At 45.3% G+C, this 12500-nt stretch overlaps 1 protein-coding gene across 1 annotated transcript in view; it reads left to right on the forward strand.

The window, feature by feature from the left end:
* The window catches only part of LOC125032085 (exostosin-1-like), a 322812-nt gene that overhangs the window by 232474 nt on the left and 77838 nt on the right, over window positions 1-12500 (forward strand). The gene's annotated exons all lie outside the window — the stretch shown is intronic.

Consider the following 12500-nt stretch of genomic DNA (forward strand, 5'->3'; position numbering starts at 1 on the left):
AGAGAGAGAGAAGAGAGAGAGAGAGAGAGAGAGAGAGAGAGAGGAGAGAGGAGGGAGGGAGGGAGGGGAGGGAGGGGAGGGAGGGAGGGAGGGAGTGGGAGGGGCGAGAGAGGGGAGAGAGAGAGGAGAGAGAGAGAGAGAGAGAGAGAGAGAGAGAGAGGGAAGAGGGAGGAGGAGGGAGGGAGGGAGGGAGGAGGGAGGGAGGGAGGGGTGGGAGGGGGCGAGAGAGGGGAGGAGAGAGAGGAGAGAGAGAGAGAGAGAGGAGAGAGAGAGAGAGAGAGAGAGAGAGAGAGAGAGAGAGAGAGAGAGAGAGAGAGAGAGAGAGATTGAAAAAAAAGTTGTGGCGTCTTGAAGAATCTGGGTTCTTGCTTTCCATTCCCCGAGTCTTGAGACGGATAATGGCCTCTTCTCGCGCCAGTTTACTCAAAGTTCAACTCGGACGCAGTCGGAGGAATGGCGTTCCGATCTTTTTTTTCGCGGCCTCCTCTTCCTTCTCCCCCACCTCCTCCTACCCCCTCCTCGTATTCTATTTTCTTCCTCCTCCCTCCTCTTCCTCGTATTTGATTTTCTTCCTTCTCCTCTTTACTTTTATTTCTTCCTCCTTCTATGCACCTGACCTGAGGTTCTACACTGGCTTTCCTTGAGTATTGAAAAGGAAAATATTTGGAATAACGACATGGATGACTAACAGAATTAATATCCAAGAGAATAATCGAACAAGAAACAATAGAATGATAGAATGCGGATAAAAGAATATCAAACAATAAGGAAATTAGAAAAAAAAAATAGAAAATATAAATAATATAAAAGGAAAGCATAGCAGAATATGAGAAAAGGGGAGGTAGTAGACCAAGTGGCCAGAGAAGAAGGAAGGAGATGGAAAAGGAGAAAAAAGAGGCCGAGCCAGGGGAGAGGGGCGAGGGGGAGAGGGGCGAGGGGGAGAGGGACGAGGGGGAGAGGGACGAGGGGGAGACGGGCGAGGGGGAGAGGGACGAGGGGGACACGGGCGAGGGGGAGAGGGACGAGGGGGAGACGGGCGAGGCGGAGGGCCAGGCATACACGCAGAAGGGACTGACGAGGCGAGAGGAGCGACGTGCCATGAGCCAACCCAACTGGCCTCGTCGACAACCTCGCCCTTGTAAAGCTGTCACGACATCACAAACTTGGCGACAGGTAGCCCCGCTTGCCCCCCCCCCCGCCCTCATCCCTACACTCCTCGCCAATCCCCCAACCCCTCCCTCGTGGACAGCTCCCCTCCTCCACGGGCGGCCACCAGAGACTGCCCATCCTACTCCAATCCCCACGCAGCGCCACTGTGGTGAACCCCATTGATCTCCATCACTTCCGCTCCCCGCTCCCCCGCCCCTCCCTCCAGCCTCCACCACCCACCTCAGCTCTTGCAGACAGCTTGGCGCCCGTTGCGTCAGCTCCCCGCCCTCGTCACCTACCCTCCTGCCAACGATCCCCGCGACGGCGCCCGCCTGCCCCCGCCCCTCGCCACGGCTGCCAGAACCAATACTCCTTAGAGGCTGAGCCGTCGAGCCCTGCGGCTGCCGGCGACACCTTCCTGGCAGCGACCGCGTCGACCGCCCCGCCGCCATCAAGGCTCCCATCACTCCCTATCACGCACACGCACATGCACACATACACAAACAAACGACACACATAAAAAGCCCTCTCCCCTCCCCGCCAACACTCAAGGGGATCGCAGCTACCAGTAACCCACAGGCCCCAAGCGCCATGATGCAACGCTCTTCCTCAATTAACGAAAGTACTTGCAACGTCAGCGACACCACCGCGTCGCAGCGCCCTCTACGCCCTCATTTTCTAACCGTATCTCCTCAAAGGCTTTATTCTAGAAAGGAATTTAGTCCTGAGACAGAACTACTCCCCACGCCCGGTCTGCCAGGACAATGGTCTGTGAGGTCTGGTGCCGTGTCTCGCTGCCCCCAGACCACGCGGGCCCCGGGCTGAAGCGCCCTCGAATGGGCCTCGCTGATTGAGTCCATCAAACACTTCCTTTCTCGCTGCACTCCGCCGGGAGGCGCTCCCGTGCACGCCGGCTGGGGCGTCTTCGTGGCTGCAGTGCGCTGCGCACAGGGGGCGAGCCACGGTCGGCATGGGAAATGCCTCTCTTAGTTTTTCTCCTCTGTTCTCCTTCCCTCGTTTTCGTCCGCTTGCTTCCTCGCAAGAGTCAAATCAAGCACCCCTCTCGCTCTCCCACAAATACCTTCCAACACAAACTTCAGACGGTTTTGTCTCTCTGAATCAGGTAAACATACATAGATAGAGATAGATAGATATATGGGTATAGACAGATAGAGAGAAAGAAAGAGTGAGTATAGGACAAGGGGGGAGAGCTTGACTTAAGAAGTTTATTTACATAACAATGTACAAGCTCTGTATAAAGCTAGGCAAAGATGCTTCTCTGCGCACCCAATCTGGTTGAGCTTCTATTGATGTAGAAGGCTATCAGTCAACATTAGTTGCACGTGCCTAAGGGTTTGCATCCAAGGACTGAGCTTATTTTTACAACTTAGGAGGTGAACAAAGCATATCAATAATCGCGAGGTCAGTGTCCCTATCATAATTTACTTACTCAAAAAGTGAAAATATTTTTCTTACTCCACAAGTTATTTGATCGATAAGATGCACTTTTCGTACAGCAGAGTAGGTCTGTGTTCTATATACTTTATGACGTATTATGAACACGGAATGTTCGGGGTGCCTGGCGACCCTCCGGGTGGAAACATATTTTCCTAATATTCAAGAAAACTTTCGTTATTATTCACAAACATTTTCCCGCTACGGTGTCTCAACGATAGAGTCTGCTACGACATGTGAAAAATATTATTACATTAACTGGTAAATTTAGCAGGTTTTTTTTCTGAAGACTTACTTGCCCAACTTTCCCGCGGCCTTCACGAGAGTCCTTGGGGCCCTCCTCCGGGCCGCGACCATGGGTCTGACAACCACTGGAGTGAGTAATGAGTACGAGCTGGGAACTTGGGTGTCGTGCATATTTTGCAGTGGCCATAAGAATTTGCCTCCAATATCTGCACCCTACACATATTGCATAATGTGGATATCTTATCTGTAGTCGGGTCAGTGCAACTTGCTGCCTCCGTAAGAGTCCTTCCCAGACCTTTTGAGCCTTCCTCGAACTAATGTTCCGGCAATGCTCTCACAGCGTCAGCCGGTGCCAAGGCCATGTACTTCATCTTCTTGTAATCTATAACTGATCTCCATACGCTCCAAGGGAACTGATAAATATTTTTTTTATTTGATTAAGAAATAATGGCATAGCTCTGCGTGATCACTCGTCCGAAAGCGCTGGTTGGGTTAACTGATAAACATTATCACGTGAACATAATCCAGTAAGAAAGGATACCCAGCACAGTGACGCATAAACATCCTTTTCGGAAAGCCTAGAAATCTAGTGTCAGTAAAAACAGACAGGCGGGGCTGCTGTCCACTACTTCTCTTTAAGGCATGGAATATAGATACAGGCTCGACGTCAGTTGTGCTTAACCAGCCTGAAATTCGTTCACTTTCCTTACAAATGTCAGGAATTAAGGCAGCGATCCTTGCTGATCCACGAGGATCAGTAGAGACATCACAGCAGCGTGAAAGTGGGGGTCACCATGAGAGGGACGTGGCCTTCCATCTTTCTACTTCAGCGTTTTCAAATCTTGGGAAATTGTCATTACTTAGGCCTATGCTAAGGTTTAGAAAACTCTGGATGCTCTGGGTTGCCTTGGCTCTTCGTTCTGAACAGGAGTGTGTCCGATCAGAGCATCAGGGTCGAGCGAGCAATCGTGTGACGGAGCACGGGGACGTCGGGGTCGAAGTTATGAAGGCTTGATGGCCAGTAGGGATGTTAATTTGTGTAGCACGACTGAGGATTAAGAGAAGGTCCAGTTTCTCCCTCAAATGGCAAATATCATTCTCATATTCTTGGTGTATAAAACGTCATAGGGTTTAAGAGCATATGGAAATAACGGGCTACGGATCGGGTTCGCACAGTCCAATCACGCAACTTCCCTTGGTATTCGAAACATTTTCCTGGACGCAACGAGAATTACGTGACAAGAGCCACATCATTCAGACACTTGGGAGAGTAAGGGAGGGGGGTGAGGGGGGTAGGGACAGGGGAAGGGATGAGCGATAAGTAGATAAGCGACAAAAGAGGAAAAATATCAAAGTGTAATACTGGAGTGGATGCGGGAAAAAAAAGATAAAAAAAATTTAAAAGAAGACAAAAAGAGAGAATAAAGGATACGAGAACAAATGTAAAAAAAAGAAAAAAAGACAAAGAAAAAAGATAAAACAAAAAGGAAAGGAAGAGAAAAGAAAAAAAAAATTTTAAAAGAAAAGAAGGGAAAAAAACCAAAAAATAATGAAAGAATAAGAGAAAAGTAAAAAAGAAGAAAAAAGACAAGAATAAGGAGAAAGATATAAGCGAAAAGCTAAAAAAAAAGAAAAAGAAAATAGAATAAATAACAAGAGAGGAGAAGAAAATTAAGAGGAGAGAGGAGAAAAGATCAAAAATGAGAGCAGAAAAAGAAAGAGAAGAGAAATGAGGAGAGAAGAAAGACGAAATAGAAAGATGGAGAGGGAAGAAAGGGAAGACAGAACAGGGAGCGAGAAAAAGGATAAGAGAGAAGAAGGGGAGTGGGGAAAGGAAAAAAAAGGGAGGGGAATAGATTAGTAAGTGGAGATGAGGAGAGAAGGGAAAAGAGAGAAAGATAGAGGAAAAAATCCTAAAAAGATGAGTAAGAGGGAAAGAAGAGATAGAAGAAATAAGATAAAGATGAGAAAAAGAGGAGATGAAGACTGAGAAAGAAGTGAGAAAGAGGGAAGGAAAGGAAGGAGAAGATAAAAAAAAAGAGGGATAAAGACGAGAGGATAAAGAGAAGGAGAGGAGGAGGGGAGGGGGAAAGGAGAGAGAAAGAAAGTGAAATTATAAAAGCAAGCTGAGAGGGTGGGATGAGCGGAGAGAAATGGAGAAGAGAAAGGGTAGGAGAGAGAAAGAAAGAGACTGAGAAAAAGACGTGAAGAAGAAATAAAAAGAAGAGGGAGAGGGGAAAAGGAAGATCGGAGAGGGACAATAAAAGAGGATAAAGAGTGAGTGAGGAAGACCGAGGAGGAGAGGGGGAAGAGAAAGAGGGGAAAGGGGAAAAGGGGAGAAGGAGAAGGGAAGGAAGAGACGAGGATGGAGATGCGACGAGAAAAGGAAGGAAGGAAGAAGAGACCGAGAGAAGAGAGGAGAGGAGGAAAGGGACTAAGAAAAAACGAGAGAGGAGGAGAGAGGGGGGAAAGTGAGAAAGGGATTAAAAGAGAAGAGTTGAAACGAGGAAGTAAAAAGAGAAAGAGAAATTAAAAGAAAAAGTAATAAAAGGAGAAGAGAAGAGAGGACAAAAGAGTGATGAGAGAGAGGACTGGGAGGGGGGATAAAAAGAGAAGAAAAGAAGAGAGAGAAAGGGGGGGGGAAACAAGATTGAGAGAGAGTAAGAGGAGAAGGAGAGGAAGGGACGAAGGAAGAGATTACAGCGGGACATGACGAGAGGAAGAGGGAAAGGACCTAGATAAGCCTGAGAATACTGAGCACGAGGAAGACTTAAGAGAAGAGGAGAGATCGAAAGATGTAGAGGGAGAGGAAAAAGATGATATAGAGGAAAAAAGGATCTTAATATGTATTAGAGAAGAAGAACGAGAGAGAAGGAAAAGAGGAGAGAGAGAGCCGGAGAAAAGAGCAAAATAAGATGAATAAGAGAGTTGGGAGGAGAGACGTGGTCGGGATGAGGAAAGAGAGATATTAGTAGGAGGAAGGAGAAGAATAGAAGAGGGGAGGGAGGGGAGGGGGATGAAGAGGGGGGGGGAAGTGATAGGAAAAGAGAAAAGAGTGAGAGAAAGACGGAGGAGAAGATGAGGGGAATGGAGGAGACACGACGAGAGGAGAGAGAGAAGAGAGGGCAGAGAGAAGACATAACAAAGAGGAGAGAAGAGGAAGATGGGAAGAGGAAGAGTATTTTAAATAAGACAATATTTAAGAAGACTTGACGTCTGGTAGCAAGATTTGTAAACGGAAGTGTGGGGAGAGGAGGCGACGGTGAGACGAAGGAGAAAGAGGCGAGAAAGAGGAAAAAGACGAAAGGTAAAGAGGGTAGGAAGAAATGAGAGAATGCCGAGAGAAGGGAAAGACGAGGTAGGATGAGAAGAAAGGGAAAAGAGGGAGAAAAAACGAAAAAAAAAGAAAAAATAAACAAAAGAAAGAAAAAACAATAAGGAAAGCAAAAAGAAAAAATGCATAGAAAGAGAGAGAAAGAGTGACAAAGATGTAGAGAGATAGAAAAAAGAGAGAGAAGATGGAGTAGAGGTGAGAAAAAGAGAAAGAGGGAGGAGAGAAAGAGAAGAAAAAAAATGGAGAGAGGAATGATAAAAAAGAAAAGGAGGATAAAAAAGAGGAAAGAGTGGGGGAAAAGAGAGAGAGAAAAAAAAAAAAGAGATGAGAAGAAAGAAAAGAGAGGAGGGGAGGAAGAGGGAGGAGAGGAACAAGTAAAGAAGAGAGAGGAGAAAGAAGAGAGGAGTAAAAAGACTCGGGAGGGATGCGGGGAGATAAAAGAGAGAGGAGAGAAGAGGGCGAGAGAGATGGAGAGAAAGAGAGGAAGTGAGAGGAAAGAGAAAATGAAATAGAGGAAAGAGATAAGTGATAAAAAAGTGGAGATATAACAAAGAGAGAAGGATGGAGTTAAGAGTAGGGAAGAGAGCGTGTATGGGTGGGGGGTGGGGTTGTTGTGTGTGTGTACGTGTGGGAAGGGGAGAGAGGAGAGATTATAAGAATGGAGGGAGAGTGAACCAGGTGGGGAGAAGGGAAAGAGAAAGAAAGAGAGAGATGAAGGAGAGGAATGGGGTAAAACAAGAATCGAGGAGAGAGAGAAATTAAGAACGTTAAGATAGCGATGGATGCGAGAACGGAGGAGGAGAGAAGAGAGTTGAGAGAAGGATAGAAGGAGAGGAGGGAGGCAGAGACTCAAGGGATGATAATAAAGAAAGACAAAAAAGAGATGGAGGGAAAGAGAGAACAAATAACAAAAAAAATGAGGAAGAGAAAAAAAGAAGAAGAGGAGTGGTAAGAGGGAAGATGGAATAAAGACGAGAGAGGAAGAGTGGAGAGAGAGAAAAGAGGGTGAGATGAAGAGGGAGACAAAGACTATAAGATTCGATTGGACTAAGATGAGAGAAGTGGAGGAAGATGGAGTGAGAGTAAGTGAGTGAGGGGAGGTGAGAGGTCAAGAGAGAGAGAGAAGAGAGGTGAGAGAGAAAGAGAAAAAGAGAGAGACAAGAGAGGACGAGGGGGAGAAGGAAGAAAAGTGAGGACAGAGAGTTGAAAGGAATAAGAAAGAGGGAAACGAAGAGGAGAGAAGAACAATGAGAGAGGAACAAAGAGTGAAGAAGAAGAGAAGAGGATTGAGATGGAGGAAGATGGAAAGAAAGACATGAGAGGGAGGATGAGAGAAAGAAAGTATAAAGAATCGGACGAGAAGGGGTGAAGAGAAGATCGGAATTTCAACGAAGACACAAGCTGAGGAGAAAAGAGAGGAGAGAGGCTGAGAGGAAAAGAGATGATAGAGAGGAGAAAGAGAGCAAGAGGAGTAAGAGGAGAGTAAAGAGGCGAGAAGAGATGAGGACGGAAAGAGAGAGAAGAATGAGGGAGAAGAGGAGGGAGGAGAAAGATGGTGGCGAGAGAGGTGGAGGAGAGTGAGAAAGAGAGTGGAGAGAGATGAGACGGAGAGAAGGGACGTGAGGGGTGATGGGGAGTAGAAGATGAGGGATGAGGGAAAGGAGAGAGTCAGATGAAAGAGAAGGAACGAGGGAAATGAGAAGATGAGAATTGCGAAAGAGAATTCTAAGAGAGAGTTAAAATAAGAGATGGTCGAGGGAGAAAGACTGTGACGCTTGTTGATAGAGAAACAGAAGAGAATGGAGAGAGATAAGAGAGAGAATTGTATGAAGATAATACTTAAAGAGGAGGAGAAGTGAGAAGGAAAAGAGAGAGAGAGATGAAGATTAAGAGAGAAAATGGAGGAAAACAAAGGAGATATAATGATTGAGAGAGAAAGAGGAGAGACCACTTAGAGAGTGAGGAGGAGGAGAGAGAAATACCAAAAAGAGCGGCAAGATGGTGGAGAACGATGGCGGTTGATGAGAAAGATAACAAGACGAGTAAAGAGAGAAGAGCGCAAAGAGGGAAGAGAGAGAAAGAGCTGAGAGGGAGAATAAGAGAGAGAGAGAAAAAGAGGAGAGGAAAGAGATGAGAGAAAATAATAGATGGGATGACTTAAAGAAAGAAGAGAGAGAAAAAAAAGAGATGTAATAAAAAAAAAAAGAGAGATCTGACGATAAGAGAGAAGATGATAAGAGAAAAGAGTGAGGGAGGGAAACTAAAACAGAGAATGAAAGAAAACTTATAAAGATGAGAGAAATAAAATAAGACGGGAGGTGAGAGGAAAAGAAAGGAGTGAGAGGGTAAAGATGAAGACGTGAGGAGAAAAGAGAGGAGCGGCAGATGAGGAGAGAAGGCGAAAATCAAGAGAAGAGAAAATGGAGAGAAGTGGAGGAAAAGAAGTGAAGTAAGAGAAAAGAGGAGAGAGGAGTGGAGAAGAAAAGAAGACCGAGGAGAATGGAGAAATGAAGATAAGAAAAGAAAATATAGGAGAAGAAAAACAAACAAAAGAAAGAGGGGAATAGAGGTAAAACATATATATAAAGATCTGGGGTAAAAAAGAGGGGTGAAGAAGATGAGAGGGAGAATAAAAGACGAAGAGAGGAGAGAAATATTGAATGAGAGGAAGAGAGCCAGAGGATGGAGTGGGAAAAAAGAGATGAAAAAAGCAGTATAAGATATAAGAAAGAGGAGAGGGAAATGAGGACGGGCAGAGAGTAAAAGACGAAAGAAAAAAGTATAAAAAAAAAAGAGGAAAAGAGAGCTTAGAGGAGGATAAGCGATGAGAGAAGAGAGCGAAAGGGAGAACAAAGAGAAAAAAAGAGAGAGAGAGAGGGAGGATCAGAGGAACTGCGGAGAGAGAAGAGTCTAGACGAGGGAGGAGAGAATAGAGTAGACGATTGGAATAGAAAAAGAGAGGTGTGGTAAGAGGAGAGAATAAGATAGGAGGGGGGATGTGGAGAGTGGCTGGAGATCTTGATGAGGAGAGAGGGAAAGAGAAGATGAGAAGAAAAGTAAAGAGAAGAAGTTAGAGAGAAAAAGAGATTGAAGAAAATAAAAAAAAGAGGATGAAAAGAGGAGAGAGAGAGAGAAAAAGAGAAGATGCAGAAAGAGAGAGGGACAGATAAAAAGTAAAAGAGAGAGAGAGGAAAGAGAGAGAAAATAAAGAAGAAGAAGATTGGGGGGAGAAAGGGGGATGAGAAAGAAGAGTCGAGAGAAAGAGGAGGGAAAAGAGAAGAGATGATAAAAGAGAGAAGATAAGAATAAGAAGCGAAAAAAGACGGAAGAAGATGAGAAAACGAGATGAAGAAAGACCGATATGGGAGAGAGAGAAAAGCAGAGAGATGAAAAAAAAGAGAAAAAGATGGAGAATAAAAAAAAAGAGAAGAAAGTAAAAGCGGAAGAAAAGAAAAGAGAGAAAGAGGCGAGAGAGAGAAGGGAGAGAGTATAGAAAGAGATCAAATGAGAAGGAAACGAACTTGAGTTTTGAAAACTTATCAAAAGATAAGAGATGGGGAGAGTCAAAAAAGAGAGAAAGATGGGAGTAAAAGACAGGAGTAGATATTTGAAAGTCAGTTGAGTTTGAAAATATGTTAAAAGAGGAAGAGACTAGATGAAACCGTTGAAAAATGAGCATGGAAACCAATGAGTAAGAAAGACGAGGAGAGGTTCAAGATGTTCTGAGGAGGGAGGGCGACGAGAAAAAGAGAGGATAGAGATGAGGAAAGAGAGGAAGTGGTGAGAATGAGAGATGATGATTAGAGGATGATAAAAGTGAGAGGTTAGAGCTAAGATTCGAAAAAAAATCGAGGGGAGAGAAGATCGGAGGAGTGAGGAAGAGAGAGAAGAAGAGAACGAGAGAGATACCAAGATTGAGAAGAAGATAAGAAAGAGAGAAAGAATGAGGTAATGATGAAAAAAGAAGAGGGGAAAGAGACGAGGAATAATGAGAGTTCAAAGAGATGGGAGGAAGAGAACGAGACCGGATTGGTAAAGATTAAGAGCAAATGAAAGAGATGTTAAAGAGAGAAAAAGAGAGGGCGATTGACGTAAAATCAAGAGGAGTGAAGGAGTGGATGAGGGGAGAAGTGATTGAGAAGAGGGTGGTCGAAGAGAAGGAGATGTGATGAGTGGAGTGAGGACGAGACAATATAAATAAAACGAGCAAAAAGAGAAGAGGGGAGAGAGAGGAAGATGGAAAGAGGATGAGAAAAAAGATGTTGAGATTGGAATAAGAGCAAAAATCAAGGGAGAAAAAAGAGAAGAGAGAGACGAGAGAGAAAATAGAAAGAGAGAGAGGAGAGAGAAGATGAGTATCGAGATGAGACGCAGTTTTGTGAGAGAGACGAGGAAAGATGGAAGCGAGAGTGAGAGAAGTTAAAAAGACAATCAAGATAATGATGAGGAGAAAGAATAAGGAGATATTGATATGAGGGGAGAGAGAGTAAAGAAAAAAGAGAGGAGAGGAGGAGAGAAGAGGAGGAGAGATAGAGAGGAAGAGAGAAAGAGATGAGGGGGATAAAGAGAGGAAAGAAGTAAGATTGAGGAGCATAATGAGAACGATGAATGAGAGAAGAGAGATGGAGGGAGGAGGAAGAGAGAAAAAAATAAAAAAAGAGAAGAGTGATGAGGGGGTGATGCGAGAAAGAGAAGAGGAGGGGAGGAGGAGAAGAAAAAAAGAGAGGGGAGGGAGTATTGAAAAGACGTTGGAGAGAGAAGGGGGGAGAGAGAAGATGGAGGTGGGAAGAGAAAAGAGAGGAGAAGGGGGGAGAGAGGGAAGTGGAGGAGAAAAAGAGGAGAATGGAGGAAAGACGAGAGAGAGAAAAGAAATGAGAGAGATGAGAGGAGGAGACGAGAGAGAAGAGACGACTACGAAGGAGAGATGAGATGAAGAGAGCGAGGAGAAGAGTGATGAAGAGAGAGGAGATGTGAAGCGGTTGAGAGGGAGACGAGAGAGAGATGAGAAGAGAGATAGGAGAGATGAGAGAGAGAGAAGAGAGTAATAAAGAAGGAAGGAAAGAAAGAAAGAAAGAAAGAAAGAAAGAATGAAAGAATGAAAGAATGAAAGAAAGAAAGAAAGAAAGACAAAAGAAAGAAAGAGAGAGAGAGATCAAACAAGAAAACTAATAGGAACCAACTAAAAAAAGTCACAACTGAAAATTTAAACCCCGGGGCCAGAGAAAGCATTTGCCCTTCGTTCCCCAAAGGGCCAAGGCTGCTGCAGCGGCGGCAACACTGTCCCCTTTTTTATAGACGGGGGTTGAACGTCTTCATTTGCATAAACAAGAGTTAATCTTGTGGCCCAGGCAAGCCTGCGTTTTTTTTACGCGTATGTGTTTTGTAGGCCCTTTTTTCAGTTTTAGATCTTTCTCTCACACACTCTCTCGCTCTCTTTTGATATCCCTCCTCTCTCTCTCTCTTTTGATTTTCGCCTCCTCTTCTCTCTCTCTGATATTCCTCCTTTTTCTCTCTCTCTCTCTCTTCTCTCTCTCTCTCTCCCCCTTTTCTCTCTCTCTCTTCTCTTCTCTCTCTCTTCTCTCTCTTTCCTCCTCTCTCTCCCTCCCTATCTCTCCCCCCTCCTATCTTCTCTCCCCCCCTTTATCTCTCTCTCCCCCTCCTATCTCTCTCTCCCCCCCTTTCCTATCTCTCTCTCCCCCTCCCCTCTCTCTCCCCCCCCTCTCTCTCTCTCTCTCTCTCTCTCTTCTCTCTCTCTCTCTCTCTCTCTACTCTCTCTCTCTTCTCTCTCTCTCTCTCCCTTCTCTCCTCTCCCTCTTTCTCCCTCTTTCTCCTCTTTTTCCCTCTTTTCCCCTCTCTCTCCCTCTCTTCTCCTTCCTTCTTCCTCTCTCTCCTTCCCTCTCTCTCCTTCCCTTCTCCTTCCCTTTCTCCCTCTCTCTCATTCTCCCCCCCTTCCTCTCTCTCTCATTCTCCCCCTTTTCCCCTTTCTCTCTTCTTTTCTCCCCCCTCTCCTCTCTCTCTCATTCTTTTTTCTTTTCCCCTCTCTCTAAATTCTCTCTTTCTCTCCCCTCTCCCTTCCCCCCCCCCTCTCTTCTCCCTCTTTCTCTCTCCCCTTTTCCCCCCCCCCCCCTTTTCCTTTTTCTCTGTCTCTCTCTCCCTCCCTCTTTTCCCCTCACTCTCCCCTTTTACTCTCACTTCACTCTAACTCTCACTCTCACTCTCACTCTCACTCTCACTCTCACTTCACTCTAAACTCTCCCCCTTTTCATCTCACTCTCTCCTCTCTCTCTCTCTACTCTATATCTCTCTCTCTCTCTCT

Source organism: Penaeus chinensis, chromosome 14 (assembly GCF_019202785.1).
Source record: "Penaeus chinensis breed Huanghai No. 1 chromosome 14, ASM1920278v2, whole genome shotgun sequence".
Lineage (NCBI taxonomy): Eukaryota > Metazoa > Arthropoda > Malacostraca > Decapoda > Penaeidae > Penaeus > Penaeus chinensis.